At 41.2% G+C, this 17,994-nt stretch overlaps 1 protein-coding gene across 13 annotated transcripts in view; it reads right to left on the bottom strand.

Annotated features, from left to right (window-relative positions):
* Nucleotides 1-17,994, bottom strand: part of LPP (LIM domain containing preferred translocation partner in lipoma) — a 637,427-nt gene that overhangs the window by 450,929 nt on the left and 168,504 nt on the right. For 10 of the 13 annotated variants that reach the window (XM_070583407.1, XM_070583403.1, XM_070583404.1 and 7 more), the window contains one exon: nucleotides 14,875-14,937. The exons of the other annotated variants lie outside the window; for them this stretch is intronic. The gene's annotated coding sequence lies outside the window, so the exon portion shown is untranslated. The remainder of the gene's footprint in view (nucleotides 1-14,874; nucleotides 14,938-17,994) is intronic. 13 annotated transcript variants of the gene reach the window in all.

The raw sequence follows: 17,994 nt of genomic DNA, 5'->3' as shown, positions 1-17,994 counted from the left end.
ACTTTTTATTTGCCTATCCCACCATTCTGGGGATTATATATGGGGATATGGCCTGCACAGTGGATCGAGGTGGTGGCGGTTGCAAGTGTATGGGATGGAGGGAAAGAGAAAGTGATGGATGAATTAAAGTTTCAAGCTGTGAGTGCCCACCCACCTCCCTAAACTGGCTAAAACTTTCTAACATGAGCAGTAACATTCATATCCTTGACCAGAAGCAGATGAAATACCTGCCAAAGCTTCTACACCTTTCTCTGTCTGTACTTGTTCTAAATAATGGTCTTTGCTGACCTGAAAAATTGGCTAAATTGGAAAGTAAGTTTATTAAGACTAGAAAGATGCAACAATCAAAATCAGACATAGATGTGACCTCAGTTAGTGGCCCTTCCCTCAGATCTCAGTATGGAGAATCCTTTGCCACCGGAAGGACTTCCATGGAGGACTCATGGATGCACAGGCAGAAGATGAGGCCCGATTAGCCAAGATCTGTTGGCATGGTTGCCCACCGAAAACTCTCAGGAAATGAGCCAGAGAGTCAGAGAACACTGAACCTAGATCATCTAGTAGAATGGTTGCCAACAGGTAGGCAAGTTGGTCATTTAAGCAGTAGAACCTTTTATTTAAATAAAATAGCATACAAAATTTAAACCAAATCTAAGAATGGAGCCGCTTGGATAGAAGGACCTAGAATCCTCACCACTTGTTCCACACCTCATCATCCGAGGCTGTACATCTACCCAGAACTCTGGGACTCCTTAGAGCATAAGTGTAAAAATTCACTGATGGAACCTAATTTCAACCTTAACAATTCCTCAGAGGAAACTGAAGACCAGAGATTAAGTGTGGCCCGTGTATATACAGAACTAGTAAGTAGCACAGCCATAATTCTCCTGAAAGAAACCATGTCGCCTTTTTCCAAATATATAATATTTATGTCCTATGATTCTGCCCTTTTAGTAGGATGAAGAAGTTGGTGTAATCGATGTGCCAAGCAAAATTCAAAAATGTGCCCAAGGTCAAAGAGCGGACAATAGCAAATAAGAATATGTAAATTACCCCTGGGGAAACCCAACTTAGAGAAACACAAAACATTCATTCTATAAGTTAAAGTTTCATGTGATGGTTCTGCAGTGAAAACAACAAAATTATAGTAGGGAATTTTTTTTTCTAGCTACTATACATAAATATGTCAGACACAAAATCAAACCACTCTCAAATGATGTTAAATCCATTCAGTTTTCAGTACAGCAAACATAGCAGCGTTTGTGTGAGGTGTGGGAGACACGTAACCGAAATGTGCTCCTCGGGTTAGTAACTTGAACCAGGAATTCACTAAAAAAGTGTGAGGAGCCTACAAGAAAGAGCACTGAGCAAAACACATTGTGAGACACATTTGATATAATAGTCATATGATTAACAAACTGTCACATCAAACTTTCCCGCAACGTGGGAACACTTTGACACTTCATATTTTTAAAACTGACATTTTGATTCATTACTGTAAATAGCGCGTTGGTTTAAATATTGTGACAAGGAACAGATCATATATATATATATATGTATATGCACTCTATATATTAGATGTGTATATTTTTCCTAGCTCTCTGACATTTTAGAATATACGAAACCTTTTCTTACAATGACAGTTTGGGCCAGTGTGTAAACAGACTATTGCACTCCTCAACTACCCATTTCTCTTGCAAGTAGGCAGATGGACAATATTTCTTCCTTCCACAGAAAGTCTAAGAAGCAGAGGGATTTCAAAAGTAATAGGATGACTTCTAAAGAGAGTCTGAATAAGCCTACCAACTCCAAGCAAAGGATGTTATAAAAGTTTTAATTCACTGCACCTGAGTTCACAAAATCATTGTCACAAATGTACATAAACACTTCTCTTGTCTTCAGTGGGCTCCCAATTCACAATCTGTTTTCTGGAGAGGCAGACACGTACACATGCAGTGTTAAAGTAATGCAGACTGCTTCAACCATGGAAGAAAGGTGCAAAGTGCTGCTTTTTTTTTAATTTTTCTTTTTTTCTTGTCTTTATTTGTGTATATGTGCACTGTTTATAGTAAATAACATGTTCCCTAAGCCACTGTTCAGAGTAAACCGATGCAATTCAATTAAAGCATGAGCATCACTGGGGACTGAAGAAATTTAGAAAGCTTGGAAGAACACTCAGATTCCCAAGGCACGCTTTCTTCTCAAAGATAATATAAAGGGGGCCAGCCCCATGGCCTAGCAGTTAAAGTTCTATGCCCTCTGCTTCAGCGGCCAGGGTTCACAGGTTCGGATCCCAGGCGTGGGCCTACCCGACTCATCAGCCATGCTGTGGAGGCATCCCACATACAAAGTAAAGGAAGGTTGGCACAGATGTTAGCTCAGGGCTAATCTTCCTCTCAAGCAAAAGAAGAGGAGGATTGGCAACCGATGTTAGCTCAAGGTGAATCTTCCTCACAAAAGAAAAAAAGAAAAGATAATATAAAGATAGTGTTTGATTTCCATCTAACACCAAACAATACAATTTTCTAACTATTCACTTTACCTACAACTCTAAAACAAAAGATAAAACATTCATTCCCCTTGAACATCCATAGTTCAATACCAATTTTTTCTTTGGTAATTCCAAAGTTATTATGTAATTTCAAAGTACATACACACACAAAATTCAAAAATAGACACACGAGCATATTTGTCTTAGGTATTCAACTTTCTCTGTGGACATTATGCCATTATTATTCAACTCATCCTCCTCCTTAAGAACCTGGAAAGTCAGATACAAAAAGAAAACATGAGATCTATATATACCAAGATATTATACTCACTACAAATCAGCTTTGCCTCTGTTCCGAAATTTAAATTAGGCAACGGTGTTCTTCCTGAGCACATACACAAAAAAAGAATACTGTTCCACATTTATGCTTTTTCAGAAAGAATGCAGAATATTACCAATCAAACTCATCCAAATCTTAGAATAGTTAGAAAAGTATAATGGATATCAACTAAGAAATCAAATATTGAGAAAATCTACAAAACATCAATGTCAACCAAAATCTAGGCTTTAGCTGCAGCATTCAAAAATTCTTGCATCCTTCTTTTGTAAAAACCAAAAGAAGTGGTCTAATTTTGTTCTTAGCTAAATTAGTCAATTCATTTAGGGCAGAAGGCCTTTTTTCCCCATATTCTGGATGTATCCAAATTTATTAAAAGTTAAAAGAGTCTTATACACTATTTCGAGGTTTATTTCAAACTAAGCAAATGAAAAAATACAGAAATGGACTATTTTTCCCTTGGCTTACTGGGGAAAAAAAAAAAAAACAGCAGCTAAAGTGTTATCCAAGGCATTATAATAAACCACCGTTTGAACCTGACCTCAGAACTATCTTCCCAAACTCTTAAGGGTTAGCTTACAACCTAAAGACGGTGGAGACTCCTCAATAGTAGGCTGCATCACTGCCTATGGAACCATGCCCCCTCCGTAAGTACCAGGGAAGACTTAAACTAACATTACAACATTTGGAGACAGAAGATCTAGATGTAAATCAAATCTCCGCCATTTATTACCTGAAGTGAGTTTGAGCAGGTCACTTGACTTTCATTTCTTCATCATAAAATGAGGATAATATTGGGCAACATACTAGGTTTTACAAAAACTAAGAGTATACAAGAAGTCTTACGGGAATCCAAATTGGTGAGAACACTATTCCCCGAAATTATAATCTGCCAACTTTCTCCATCAATTAAAAATATTTTATGAAATCATCGGAATTTAACTAAATTCAACTCGACAAAAATTTACCAGGGCCCAGCCCAGTGGCGTAGTGGTTAAGTTTACAGGCTCCATTTCAGTGGCCTGGGGTTCATGGGTTTGGACTCCAGGAGCAGACCTACACACTGCTCATCAGGCCATGTTGTGGTAGCATCCCAAATACAAAATAGGGGAAGGTTGGTACAGATGTTAGCTCGGGGCCAGTCTTCCTCACCAAAAAAAACAAAACAGAAAAAAAATTTACTGGATGCTTATCACACATGATTTAGGTCTATGCCAGGTGCCATGACTGAAAGGCTGGCAAGGGGCTGGGGCAGGGTCGGTGGCTGGGAGGTCCATCTAAGTCATGATTTCTGTTCCCTAGAACCCTGTACCTTATGGAAGACACACTGTTTCACATATGAACTATCTGAAGGATACTTAACTTTACACAATAAAGTACAAAAGAAAGGTTGGTGCTGACAATGGCTCTTATGGTAGTTTTCTGTGAGGTCCGACGTGAGGTCAGAAAAGGGTTCAGAGCAATAGAGAACACGACATGATTTTTCCCCTGCACCTTTAAGCACCTACTTCTCAATGAACCAGTCTGGGGAATACGATTGGAAAGCATCTCTATGGATGGGCATTACTGAGCGGCACCTCGGGCATCTATCACCCCTGCACTATCCATTACCCCCCCTCATTTCCTCATTCCTTCCTCTGCACTGAGCGCCTCCTTTCTCTTTACCTCCTCTGCCCATTCCTAGGGAGAGAGATGCCCCTGGGCCCGACTCATCTCCATCCACAGCCTTCTGGGCTGAAAAGGGCCCTTGGGTAGGGATAAGTGTGGCACAATTGGAACATTACAGGATGGGAATCAGGAGACCTGCATTCCTGTCCCAGCCTTGTCGCAACTTCACTCTGTGACCTTGAGCAAGTCACTTCCACTCAAAGGGCTCCAGTATCCTCACCATCAAAGGAGAGCTGAGGACATGTAAAAGCCTTTCTTGCTCCTAAACATTCCATGTCTGTCCTGACCTACAGTCCCCAACAGCTTGCAAGTGACGACTGGGGGCTCACCAGTCACATAGCTCCTGAAGCAGCATTGACATGACCACATCAACGGTTTCTATTATGGGGAAGGTCAGGGACTCTTTCAGAAAATAGCCGGTCTAAACAGAGCCCAAGGAGTGTCATGGCAACACCGCTTGCAAGCTGCCAGAGGTAGGGAGGAAAAGCAGCCAATATGCGCGTGCAGCTGCCACATTTCAGAACAGCACTCAAACCTCGTTAATATCATCTTGCTTAATACCGAGTCCCATAGATCATAAGCTATTTTTACAGTGTATTTAACAGATTTGTATATCGTCTTCCCTGCCAGCATTTTCACTGTCCAGTACAGAGGACTCTGCCATTGGAGAGCCTTCAGGACCTTAGGCCACCCAGGGTTAACTCAGGAGAAAAAGGGAGGGGGAGAAGAAAAATGAATAGGAGGGAAAGAAATATACTCAGTAGGGTTGAAGGCCAGGGGAGAAGAGGGAGTAAGATGTAATAAGAGCAAGTACAAGCCCACACTACTAACACTCAAGTGCAAAGCACTCAAGTCCCAACTCTCCAAAGATTCAGAGATGTACGTGTGGAGGAGAGAATGCGACAGCTGAGTCCACTCTTATATTCAGATGAACACAGGTCCTCCAACTTCAGTTTCGAACACCAGCTTGCTTAAGTTCACTTGTCTCCACAGTCCGTTCCCTTTGGAGCAGTCACGCATGCCACTCTGCAGAGCACTGTGCCCATGCTCTGGGAGGGAAGCACCTATCCACTGAGGTGAGCTTAGAGGAAGTGGCTTTTGCTAAACGTCTTGTTCACAACCTGTCTCCCACATGTAGGAGTGGGAACTTTAGTTTATGACAATTGACCAAGCTAAACTATGTGAAGGCACCTGTCACAGGGCCTGTCGCATAGTAGATACTGAAGAAACGTCTGTTTCCATCTGTTTCATAAGCAGCAGCACCATGTGTACCACCTCTATCACCAATGGTCTTCAAAGGAGGGAGGAACCCAACCAATGCCTGCTGAGTGTTAGGCAGGAGCTGAGGGCCCAACCATCCCTCTACCACTTGGTCACATGGGGGCGCCATTCTCAGACCTGCCGCTAGCGGATCAGGTAAACTAGGGTAACTCATTTCTCCCTTAGGAGGGGGTTCAACTAGACAGAGAGTATTTAACTTTCTTCACAGTTCTGAAATTCTATAAGCCTATAAGTCTCATATCCATCTTAGAAACAAGCAATAAGCAGAAGGAAAAACTGTTGAAGAACATAGTTATGAGCTTCTTTATTGAGTATAATATCTAGGGCACTGTGCCAGGAGCGAAATGGAATTCAGAGAAACAGAAAGTAGTCTTTAGATTCAGAAACCTTATAATGTGTGCGTGCGTGTGTATGTGTGTGTCTGTGTGTGTGCGCGCACATGCGCACAGGCATGCACAGGAAGAGGCGGGGGCCGGGGAAGAGGACCGTGTGAGGAAACATGAAAAGATGGCAATCCAAAATAAAGTTTAATTCTAAAACAAAGTCCCATGCTAAGACTATACTTCAGAGCCAAGGGGTGAGAGGGGAAGTCTTCCCTAGGAGGAGGGATATGTGTCGGTCCTTCAGACAGGGAGGCAAGGCCCACAAAGGCAAAATGGAGGGAGGTGACATTTAAGAGCTGGTCCTCTCCAGCGGAAGGATCATCAGTATCTAAGATATTAAATATCTTATTTGTTTCATGTTTTAGATCATTTTAACATTCCATGCTTCATCCATTAAAAGCTAGAATGACAATGGTCCCCCTACCCACCCATCAATCATCATGAATACTCTGGGTGGGAGCAAGAGCACCGAGACAGGGACAAGACACCTGGGTTCTGGGCCCTGCTCTGTTGCCACGCTCAGCTGCCAGATTTTAGCTAAGCGGCTTATCTGCCTGTGGAATAGGAGATCTTATAGAATTCCAGTCGGAGTTGTCGAGGCTTCTTGAGAACCATCTTGTCCTGAACTCATGTTTTACAGCTGAGGAGACTAAGGCCCACCAAACAATAAGTGATTTCTCTCTGCTATACATTTCTGTCATCTATGCTCAGTTCTCTGGACATGGTTAGTATTCACCTGCTTCTGGGTCTTGCCTCAAGCTGATTCTTGCCGGCCAGAGATTTCCACTCAACTCCCTGTAATATCCCATCAAATTCCATTTAATCATCTTTCAAAGCTTACTCCAGTACCTGGTTCTATAAGAAATCTCCAGGTAGAAAGTGTTCCCCAAATTCTCTCACTCACAAAGTATAATTCCTGAGCCTACACAGCACACTGACTCTTGGCTGGCTTTGAACCAAACTCACCTCCACACACCTGCCAGCAGCCTCCTTCAACTTCCTAGCAAGCAACCTTGCATGGTAGTTGCTAAGTTAATGCTTATTAAGTCAGCTTGGTTTGAACCTCGGTTTTCTGACACTCATCCAAGTACCTTCTCAAACATCTCATACTGCCTCTGATCCTGACAAGCCTAAATGTGTGCAATCCCCAGGACAGCCAGAATCGTTTCAACCACCTCCAAATCCATCAAACTATTTACCAGACTGACTAAATATGTGGCAAGAGGGAAGAGACATAAAGGAAAGGAGACAAGAAGCAAAGGGCATGGACTACAAGTTGGGTAAACAGCCATGCCTATGAGCTGAGGAGCACTAGTATTATCATTCCAGGTTTATGAGGAAGAAATCTGCAGTGCAGAGATTCAACGGCAGACCCAGGTTCTCACATATAGTCCCCTGGAGCAAGCAGGTCCAGTTCTGCAGTCAAAAAGGATACAGATATGACCACGGCGGTAAACTGTCAGATGGACAAAGTCTCAATACCTAACCATCAGCTGGGCAGGCCCATTCAGTCAAATGCAGAGGATGACAGACATTCAGAATGGACAAGCATGGCAGCCATCTATAGCAAAGGTTTTATACGGAAGTAACACTCAACCAGTAATACTGGAGTGAAAGCATGGCAGAAAGATTTATGAGGCAGAGCTGTGTAACTCCAGAGGCAACTCAAGGCACACATCAGATGGGAATTTAAAAAAATCCCTTTAAACACACAAGGACTCAGATGCCAGCACACGCAGGGATGGCCCCAGCCAGACAGCAAAGGCATATTGGCACCACTGTAATTTGTCCATTCACCAATATGCTTCCCGAAAAACACCCATATGCTTTCTTTTAGCTTCCATATGCTTTTTTAGCAAGGAAACTAAAATATTTCATTAGTTTTGAGTAATTAATAATTACTTATTTCACAATAGTCTCCCTCATTAAAAAACGAAAATAACTGATTAAGCGGCAGGATCCTGGCTTTCAACTCAAGTTTTTTCAATTTTTTTTTTTTTTTTTTAATTCTTCCCCTCTAGGAATTGAGTAATAGAGTAAAACAGGCAGTGTGGAAATATTCGCACTATGGGGAACGAAGAGTTACCATACACACAGCCCAGCATTCCTCTTGACTGAGACATCATGGTTTAATAAAAAGAACATGGACTTTGGGAGCAGCAGCCTTGGGATCCAATCCCAGTTGGACCCCTGGTGAATAGTACTTCTGAGGGAACGAAGGGCGCTGAAAAGATAAAGTCTGCTGGATTCCTTCAACCCAGCCTTCCATTATTCCCCAGGAGGGACCTCACAGGGCTCCTTCCTGCTATCTCAAGGCAGGGGTAAGGCCTGCCCCAGAATGCTGGCAGTGTGCCAGTCACTGTCAGCAGGCCATGGCCAACAGCCTTGAAATCGGTCTTGGGCCTAAAACAATGCTTCTCAAACTCTAATGAGCAAAAGAACTACCTAGGGATCTTATTAAAATGCAAATTCTGATCCAGGAGTGCTGGAGTGTGGCCTCAGGTCTGCAGTTCTAACAAGCTCCCAGGTGATGCTCATGTTCCTGATCTTCAGACCAAACTTTGAGAAGCAAAGACCTCAAAACTATCAAGACGAAGTTAGGAAGTAGAATCTGTAAAAACAGGGTTAAGTGTGGCCGTCTCATTAGGTTATGATGAGGATTATTAATTCTATTGACAATAACATGTCTGTGTGTTTGTACAGCACAATGGTATTTCACTTATCTGCACAACAGTCCTGTCAAGAGAGTATGGCTTCCATTTTACAGACAACAAAACTGAGACCCAAAGAAATCAAGCAATGGATCCAAAGTCACACAGCTAGTAGCACCAGGTTTCCGATCCAGATGCATCTACCAGTCAAGTGTGATAAGCGGATGGAAGAGGGAAAATATAAGTAGATGCTACTGTAGAGTGCTGGTATAGAGGCTGGTTCTTGTTCTGCCATCAACCCGCTGCCTGAATTTTGGGAAGCCGCGCCACTTCCCAGAGCCTCTGCTTCCCCATCTGTAAGGTAAATGTGTTGCCCCTGACAATCTCCAAGTCCTCTTCCATCTCTAACACCAGCTTTCCCTCTCATGGCTCCCACGTAGAGTCACAGCGGGTCACCAAGCGCTGAGCACTAACTCCACACATGTGGCAGTCATTACATCTTGGCACCATCCAAATCCCAGCTGCTCACATCTGCATTTGTGCTGATCTGTGCACGGTCAGAAGTCTCTCTCTTAAAAATCCCACGCTCACTATAACAGGGAGAAAACAACAAAGGGATTCCCCAAAGCATTGAAATTCCAAGTCAGTTGATAACTCACAGTATGATCAGGGTGTGATGACCTTAATCACTGTCTCCTCCTCATCTGACCTACAAAAATGGAGAAACTGAGACCACTAACCTGTTAGAAGTTTGAAAAAAAGAAAAAATATGAATTATTTATAATGCATTTTATACAACTGCCCAACATTTCTTATTCTGCCTTAAGGTACCAAATAAGCATTTAATTAATGACCTTATCACATAAATGATACAGGATATGTGATCTTGTCCCTCTCTGAACTCCCACAGCACACACTCGCTGCACTCCTCGGGCGCAGTGGGCATTTTCTACCAGGGATTTGTACAGTTTACAGAATTGTTTTATTGTCCCTATTCATATTCAGTGTTATTGCTGAGGGAATTCACACATTTTGGGGCAGATCTGGATTTAAATCCAACTTTAGTATTTGCTAGCTGTATGACTTTGGGCATATTACTCAACCTCTCTGAGCTCAGTTTCTGAATGTGAAAAAACAATCTTCTATTGTATGAGATTAAACAAAATAATATATTAAAATGGATAGCATTTAGCATTTTCTGGGTTAAAAGTACATTTCAGTGAGTGAGTGAGTGAATGAATGAATGTAGCGAGCAGAATAAGAGTTTCAATATTAAAACATCACTCGACAGTTTGAGACATAAGTGTCCAGAGTCACACTGGTAAATGAGTCTGACACTCAGAATAGAACAACTGGTGAACTCTGGGAAAAGTCCAATAGCAACAGGAAATGTATGTTACCCAAATGTCATCTCAGACTTGCCAAGCTGAAAACAACTTTTGCTTAGCCTAGAACCTATGTATGGCCTCCAGAAGGTCTACAAACCTCCTGACATTGTAGACAACGTTCCATGCAGACGTGCACTTTCTAACTACTTCATAGATTGATCTGAGTTTCCAAACATTCCATAATCCTCTCCTTTACCCCCAACACACACACATACACACACACACACACACAAATTACGAACTACTGCCTTAGGCAAGTCCCTTGACAGAAAGGGATCTATCAACTGAGAGAGAAAAAAGTTTATTTAATAAAACAAGGCTGAGCTATACAAACATGCTATTTAGAAAGTACAGATAGTAGAAGTTATCCACAATGAGTACTCCAAACCAGAGAAAGGGCTCTGAATTCAAGACTTGGCTTCGCTGCATACTTGCTGTAGGACCTTGGGCAAATCAGAGACCCATGAAAATCAGGGTCAATGGAACCTCTGACATCATCTCCTCTACCCCCCTCCTCCTCTTCCCATGTCATAGATGGAGAAACTGGGGTTCAGAAAGGGTCATGCCTTCACCAAAGTCATAGCAAATTATACAAAGCCAAGATTTGAACCTCAGACTCAGTAAAATGATTTCCACAGTTTGTACCTCAGTATCATGACGTCCAAGATAAGGGTTTAAACTCAGTGGCCTTTAAGTTATCTTCTAACTGATACATAATTACTACTCTCTTTCCTGGACCTGGAAATCTCATGAAAACATGAGTTTGGTTTTGGCAAAGATTATTCCAGCTGCTTCTCAATCCCAGCCAGTCCCACAAGAATGAGGAAAGAAGTCTGAAAGAGCAAGAGACGCTGCTATTAATCTTGTGTAGCACAGCGACTGGAAACTGCAGGCCTTGAACTACATTTCACTGTGTTGGCTATTACTCTCCTGTCTTCTTGCTTATTAATCCTTCATCTGTCTTCTCTTTATTAATGTTCCCAACTATGAGCAGTACACAGGCAGCTAGGAACTCATCCTTAGTTTCCTATAATTCACTGGATAAGAAAAGGGCAGGAGGCAGGTGGAGGAAACAGTGGTGATGTCAGGGTCAAGTAATCTCTTACAGGAAGGACTGCAGGGGAATCCACAGTCTACTAATAAGCACAGATAGCAGAAGCCAGCCAGAATTCTCTATTCCACTGCCCCATGGAATTAACGAAGAAGGCTGGCATCCATGTATGTCTTAAGGGCATGTCACAACTGCATTGACAGTGAGATTGATTTTGCCTGAAAGACAATGGTCCTTTAACTATTGGGAAAAGAAACAATAGTTTATAGAAAGAAATTTCTCTCCTAAAACAGAGATACAACTATGGAGTCAGAAGAAATTATTCTAGACCAGGATATGCCACTAATACCATAGACAAAGCAAATTCCTTCCCTGATCCCAAAATCTCCATCTCTGAAATGAAAGAATTTGGTTAGATTGGTTCTTAAAGTCCCCTCTGACTTTAAGATTCTGACCTCTCCTTACAGATCAATGACTCATCCTCAAAAGGTCAAACAACAGAACAGGAACCCATCAATGTTGCCAGTGGATAAGTTGACCAGATCCCCTAAAAATGAGACCCAGATGACGGAGTAGAGAAACATGGGGGAAGGTGGATTTTTTTTTCCTTTCTAATCAGAAACTGAGTGTTGCTGGAGGGAGGAGATGACCAATGCCTAAATGGGCCAACTACTGTATATATACAATTCAAATTCCAACTGCTCTTCTGGTATGTGAAAGAATCAGAGCCTAAATAAAAGAATAACCATTTTCCCACCCTGGTTCTGTAGAAGAGTCATAGGACTTTCCTATGACTCTGGAAAAGTGGCAGTATGGGAGGGAGAAAGGACTAGATATGAAATAAAATCACAGCTAATAAGACATTTGACTCAAAGTAATGTTATAATCAACTGGTCGGACTCCACCTGTTGTTAGATGCTGACATGGAGCCTGGAGAAGGAAAGTGACTTGCCCAAGGTGACTCAGCCAGAGCTGGAATTAGAATTAGATTCTTGTGGCTTCTGGTTCACATAACATAAAACAAACTGCTTCACTCCCTAAAACAATGGGATTCTATCCAGGTAACTAAGAAAATAATTTCATTTATAACTACTGCCTCCACCTCCACCTCAAAAAACAATAACTTATTAATTTGATTTAAGGCAGTCTAGGGCTGTTTCCATCAAATTCTAATAAACCATTCACTCTAGCAATATAGACATGTCCATGGGAAGTAGTTGGGTATTATTCAGGCTTGCTAATGAATCACCCTGTGGAAAACAGATAATCAACAGTCTGCAGGAGGTCAGAAGCCTGTTCTTGTTCAAGTACAGATCTTGCCTATTAAAGAACATTGGGTATCAACTCTAAATAGTAAACAGGGTATACCATTTCAGATTCCATGAAGCGCAGCTTTAAATAGATTTGGTTTGGAAACGGGACAGGGAACACACCACAGTCAGTGGATCAACATTGAAAGAAGAGAAAAACAATGATTATACTCATTAAAGGGGTACCTGTTGACATATCTACTGTCAACTCCAATTATTTATTAAAACTGTTATTCTTTCTTCATTTCTGCCACTGATACTAATGATGACTACAAGATTATTTTAAATTTCTACAGCATGACCCCAGAATATTTACTCTTCCACCTTCCAAATGTTATTCGAGAAGTTTTTATCCTTCCCACCCCATCAGCCCCCACCTCCAAAATATAGAGGATGGATAGATAGATAGATAGATAGAAGATAGATAGAAACAGATGAAATACCTTTCCCGAGAACAATTTTTCATAACTTTTCAAGGCTCGCTTAAACTCCTCTTTGTAGTTTCAAGATGGGTTCCAGTGGGGAAGAGGGGCATAGTTAACCACTTTTCAAAGCTTATTCTATTCATATTTAACAATTATGGGGCCGGCCCCATGGCCGAGTGGTTAAGTTCTCGCGCTCTGCTTTGGTGACCCAGGGTTTTGCCAGCTCGGATCCTGGGCATGGACACGGCATTGCTCACCAGGCCATGCTGAGGCAGTGTCCCACACAGCACAACCAGAAGGACCTACAACTAGAATATACAACTATGTACTGGGGGACTTTGGGGAGAAGAAGAAGAAGAAAAAAAAAGATTGGCAACAGCTGTTAGCTCAGGCGCCAATCTTACAAAAAAAAAGAAAAAGACAATCAGCATTTAGAGAAAAGTTAACAACTGCAGTTTCTAAATGAATAAGTTAGATCTCTGCCTAGCAGAGCTATCAAAAACTATGATACTACACATCTACAGTACATTCTCGTCTGATATATTTATCCACAAAAATACATGAAATATATGAGAAAGAAGTTCTTGCAGGGGCATTTTATGGACTAGAAAATGATGAGCAGGAGCCATTCCTGTATTTTTGGTCACTACTTTTTTGAATAATCCTATCTTTTGTAGGAATGAGAATAAAATCCAACAACACACAACTGGTTGCTATGTCTGATCCAGATATAGATGAGTTTCACAGTCTATACTTCACCCACCTTGTTTGCACATGACGTGTTCTTATTCCATGTGTATGGTGAATATGAGCTTTGAAAACCAAATTAATGGAAGACCATAATCTCTACTTAATTCTAAAATGCTAACTCCTACAAATATGGGGCAGTACCAACAAATTTCAATTCTTTCAGAGGTCTGTATAACTAAAGTCATGTTTATAGTTCAAGATCATGGAAATAACTTACCAAAGGAATTATGAAAATACTCAGTAAGAACAAATGTTTACAGTACTTTCAATGCTGACATCAAATCTTTCACAAAGTTGCTATTCTACAGGGCCTGTAGTCAAGACACCATATGGGCTACTTCACTACTCTTTGCTAAGTCTTCTAAAAGATGACACTGAGCACAGCAAAGCTAAGTGGGAAGTGCAAATATCAGCTGGTGAGCTATAGGAGAAAACTCACATTTTGCAAATTTTACAACTATCATACTTTAATTTTTTTTTATTTACCTCTGTTTTCTTGACAAACTCAAAAAGAATGCGTTCTTCTGCCAAAGATCTATCTCCTTCACACTGGTGCCCCAGGAGAGTAGCATGCAGATACAGTCCTGGGTTTCAAAAAAGTCTAACTCATTTTCCCTATTCTCAGGATTTTTTGTTGTTGTTCAGCCTTGGATTATGTCTTTTTGAGATTTTGGGGGGCAGCTAAGAGACAGTGATGGATGCAACTAGTAAAGTTTACCCCTTCAGAGCCAGGTAACACTGGCAGCATAGTGTGGTGAAAAATGCACTCAACCAAGGGCCAGAAAGCTGGAGAGAAAGCCCTCCTGCCACATACTAGCTGGAAATACAAGAAGGCAATGGACAAGAACATCCTAGTACATGCACATTATGGACTCTTAAAGACTCGTTAAATCTGAATCTTTTGTGTCACCCAGATTTTTGTGTTTTTGGTATCAAACATTAAGGGCTAAGAAGTGAAAGGGAAAATTAAACCAAGAAGACATAAAAGGAGGGCAGTTCTCTGTCTCAGCCATTTTTCAGGTTTTGGTGCTCATGAAATATCTTTGTATTTCTTCTGTTGGGAGTAAAAGCAAACAATCATTATTGGCTAAGACGGCTATTAGCATTTCATAAATATGAAGGTGTCAATCCTCTCTTACCTCAGATAGCTAGCTCTTAGAATGGTCAGTAGACACAAGGTTCAGCCAACTGCAGTGCAAGGTCTGTAAATGAAATAGGGAAAAGTTACCCTTAGGTACTAAGCTATATTTATTCAATCATCATCATAAACTCATGTCTATATAGCAGTTTCTTGTTTTGAAAAATATTTTCACATTCATTATCTCAATTCACCCCACAACAACCTGGTGGAGAAGCAGGAAGAGATTATTCTGCTCACTTCATAGGTGAGGAAACAGAAGCTGGCAGAGGGGCAGGGAGGACAGGACGGGAACTAACATCTCTCTCATGATTAACTTCACAAATACCGCATCATTGTCTTCATTTTACAGATGTGGAAACTGAAGTTCAGAAAAGGCAGATAACTTGCCCAAGACTACACAGTACAGTACATGGCAGGGTGTGCGTCTGGACCCTCTGGGCTCTGCTGTTGGTCCACTGGTCTTTCCTTTATATCTCAGCCCCTCATAGGATATCAGGGTTAGGAAAATACAAAGACAAACAACTCACTGATCCACTAGGCTTAGTAGAGGAGGGAATAATAAAATAAAACCAGCTATTTGACTGATGTGAGGAAGTAGGAAAAACATATGGGATTTAGAGCCAGTCAGACTTGTCTTCCTCTTACCAATGGCCTTAGGCAAGTTACTTAAACTCTCTGACTGTCAATTTCCTTATGTGTAAATGAGGATTATAACACTTAGTTCCTAGCCAAAGCTCAGTTAAACTTTGGAAGATTTTCCTCCATTATTTCATATCCACAGATATGGACAGCAGTGGTATACAAAACAATACCATTTCTTTCTAAGCCACGTTTATATGATCAAAGAATGATGTTATAAGCATCAAGTATGGCTTTTCTTTTTATTGCCATCTCTTGGATTCATGCCCTTCGTTTTAAAATACCACAACATTTATGTAGGTCAATCTCATATGGCCTCACCTAAACAAACAACACAAAGAACTTTTGTTCCAAAAGACAAAGTCGCAAAATTTAAAACTCAAGTGTCCCCTCAACCCCCAAAAGCAAGAGATACTGCTTTGGGTGAAAGAACTGCAGGTGTGTCACATGCTACTTGAAAGTTTGTGCCCATATGGTGCCTTAGGATCCGAGAGATGGAGCTTCGAACGGAACTGCAAGAACAAGGGAATTAGTTTCAATACAATGGCTAGATTGATGAAGAAGTCTAAGAACTCCTGAAAGTTTTATTATAATACACCATTTTCACATAGGACTCAAATCCGATTAAGAAAAGAGCACAGTTCATAGGACACCCTACAAGAAATTCTTGTCACATGCCATCAAAATCAAATCATGAATCATCTCTTAACATTATATGTTATAGTTTGAAAACTATTTCATGACCATCATATTTTAAATTATACTCATTATAACCCCAATGAAACCTTATTACCCCAATTTTACCAATAATGAAACCAAACTTCCAAGATCACACAGTTAATATGGAGCAGATAAAAATTCAACCTTTTATCTGGATACCAAAATCAGTAAGGACCCTCGTACTCATATGCAGCCTCCCATTTGGGAGCACTCTATGTGGAGGGTAAGGGAAAATGAGCATAGATCATATAAAGTCAATTGTCAAGGCACCAAAGCACATTTAATATCAAGTCCCACTTCACTAGCAAGTGAAAAGAGAAAGAGAAGACTTCACATCTGTGGTCTAACCAGAAGGTGACACATTACTATGCTGAGGCAGAAGGAGTGCTCGATGCAGGTTTACCATCAACACTTTCTCAGCTCTCCCCAGTGAAGTTTCAGAGATGCAACATCCTTGGGCAAGCTATCGAAACACAAGCCACAGAAACAACAGAAGTCGGCACCGCTGAATTTTTGTGAAGGGGCCTTCATCAATAAGTCTCACGTTATGCAGGAGAAAAGCTGAAGCCTTCTAGCTAGGAAGTTCACAAGCCCTCTTCACATGGTTTGAGTGCCATGTGTCCTCAGTAATTCGTATTTCCTAATGGAATGGAGTTCTCCACTGGACCTATTAAGACATCTGGGACAACTGACAAATCCCACTCTAGCATCTTGGTAAGGATGCCAGGTATCCTTGGCTAACTCTGTGTGTTATGACTGCTGACCCAGAACCTGGCTGGTCTGCATCCTTTGTCAAACCACCCATCCTCTCCCAAGAAAAATGTTCTCATCTCCAGAAGCAATTTCAACCAAAAATAAAGAAACCTACATAATCAACCTCTAACTTATAAAACCTCAACCTATTAATTAGAATCTATGCAAAAGCAAGACTCACCAAACCTACTTGGGATTAGGACAGAATAATTGATAATTTCTACCGAATTTTGGGAAAAACAGGAGGGAACAAATAAAGTCAAGAAAAAAGAGGAGGGGGGAAGAAAAATGATAGGGAGTAAGGAAAAAAAGCAAAGAAAACTGGAAGGACATGAGAAATGAAGAGAGCAGAGAGACCTGTTTTGACAGGTTTTTCACAAACCATGGTATCTTTTGAATCAACGGCTGTACCCTAGGACAATTTTTTTTTCTTTTGAGGAAGATTAGCCCTGAGCTAACATCTGCCACCAGTACTCCTCTTTTTGCTGAGGAAGACTGGCCCTGGGCTAATATGCATGCTCATCTTCCGCTACTTTACATGTGGAATGCCTGCCACAGCATGGCTTGACAAGTGGTGTGTAGATCCACACGCAGGATCTGAACCAGAGAACCCTGGGCTGTCAAAGTGGAACATGTGAACTTAACCGCCATGCCACCGGGCCAGCATCCTGAGGACAATTTTTATGCAATCATCTAGATGATGATTCTAACATGATGAACAAAAATTCCAACTCACTGGCATCAGAAATGCTAGGACCAATGTAAAGATGTCTCTTAATACTTGATACTTTACAAGTGCAACAGTACAAATGGGCAATATAACTCCCACTAAGGCCATAAATGGGTAACTCTTTAGCCCTGTGATCCCAGATGTTCTTTCTGAACAGGGGGTGTTATCTTGAAAAGAACACCCACATGAGCACTGAGGACCTGGGTTCTGCTGTTAGCACTACAATTCCCAAATCTTTTGAATTAGAAGTTCTATGAAATATACACTTTTGTGTTT

The sequence above is a fragment of the Equus przewalskii genome, chromosome 18 (genome assembly GCF_037783145.1).
Source record: "Equus przewalskii isolate Varuska chromosome 18, EquPr2, whole genome shotgun sequence".
NCBI classification, from domain to species: Eukaryota; Metazoa; Chordata; class Mammalia; order Perissodactyla; family Equidae; genus Equus; species Equus przewalskii.
The sequence above is the reverse complement of the archived record's forward strand: the minus strand, read 5'-3'. Positions and strand labels throughout refer to the sequence as shown.